Genomic DNA, 1,632 nt, shown 5'->3' with positions numbered 1-1,632 from the left:
AAAAGATCATTCTGGTTCTATCTCTAGAATGGACTTGCAAGAGTGTTTTTGTGTAGTTTAGAAAGAGAAGAAAGCAGAAAGGCATAAAATACTTTAGATGAGAATTTGGATTACTACAGTGAGTAGAAAGCAGAGGCTGAAAGATTTAACTTCAGAACTTTAACCAGTCAACCCTGTTTGCCTCACATGGAACTAAGATGACAAGCATATCTTCATTAACAGGTGGCACATAAAATAAAATCCTGGCTCAGCTAACATTTTCAACTCAACCCACTGCTAACTTGTGCTGACAGTCTCTCTCTCTGATCTAATTTCTCTCTTATTTTTATATACAGACCAAGCCATACTCAGGAATCCGTGATGAAAAATTATACAGCAATAACAACATTCATCCTGGTGGGACTAACAGATGACCCAAATCTACAGATTCTGCTTTTTATTTTTTTGTTTCTAATTTACTCGTTAAGTGTTGTAGGGAATCTGACCATCATCACTCTCACCTTGGTGGATTCCCACCTTAAAAGTCCCATGTATTTTTTCCTCTGGAATTTCTCCATCTTGGAAGTGTCATTTACAACTGTTTGCATTCCCAGATTCCTCTACACAATGGCATCTGGGGACAATAACGTTACTTACAGTGCATGTGCCACTCAATTATTTTTTGTTACTGTCTTGGGTGTAACTGAGTTTTTTCTCCTGACAGCCATGTCCTATGACCGCTATGTTGCCATCTGCAAACCCCGGCATTACATAACCTTCATGAATAACAGGGTCTGCATCAAGTTCCTGATTGGAACCTGCATCATTGCTCTGATCATGGTCATCCCACCATTTGGCATGGGCTTGAGCTCAAGTTTTGTGACTCCAATGTCATATATCACTTTGGCTGTGATGCTACTTCCATCCTGAAGATTACCTGCTCAGACACAGAGTTTATAGAGCAATTTGTCTTGGTCCTGGCTGTGCTGACACTCATTTTCACCTTGGTGTGTGTAATTCTGTCCTACACATACATCATCAGGACCATTCTCAGATTCCCTTCTGCCCAGCAAAGGAAAAAGGCTTTTTCTACTTGTTCTCCCCATATAATTGTGGTTTCTATTACTTATGGAAGATGCATCTTTATCTATATCAAACCTCATGCAAAAGAAGGGGTTGCTATTAATAAGGTGGTGTCAGTGCTTACCACCTCCATTGCCCCAGTGATGAATCCCTTCATTTATACTCTGAGGAACAAGCAAGTAGTACAAGCTTTCAAAGACATGATCTGAAAGGTTACATCTATCTCAAATAACTAAAGGACTAGTGAGGACAGAATGACAAATTATAGAAGAATTCTTGACCTCTGTTTTATTTTTCCCTAATTGTATATTGTTCATAGTTATACATATACAGCCCCATTCTGCTACACCTAGTGCCCACTATTGATACACATATTAATTTTTTAGTTCAATCTATTATGAGAAACACATGGGAATAATTCTGCAGTAAATATTTATAACAATACACCTGTTTTTACTTATAGGACTAAGAAATTTGACAGCATCAATTACTATAATATGAGTGCTCAGCTACCCCTCTTGTACTGATATGTCCTGATCTGAGTGCCTAATTTCTTAGGAACATCAGTGA

At 38.2% G+C, this 1,632-nt stretch overlaps 1 pseudogene; it reads left to right on the top strand.

The window, feature by feature from the left end:
- The first annotated feature begins 360 nt into the window (after positions 1 to 360).
- On the top strand, positions 361 to 1,298 carry LOC121041099 (olfactory receptor 6C2-like; annotated as a pseudogene).
- Positions 1,299 to 1,632: the final 334 nt, after the last annotated feature.

Source organism: Herpailurus yagouaroundi, unplaced genomic scaffold (assembly GCF_014898765.1).
Source record: "Herpailurus yagouaroundi ecotype Mexico unplaced genomic scaffold, PumYag 182, whole genome shotgun sequence".
Taxonomy (NCBI): domain Eukaryota; kingdom Metazoa; phylum Chordata; class Mammalia; order Carnivora; family Felidae; genus Herpailurus; species Herpailurus yagouaroundi.
The sequence above is the reverse complement of the archived record's forward strand: the minus strand, read 5'-3'. Positions and strand labels throughout refer to the sequence as shown.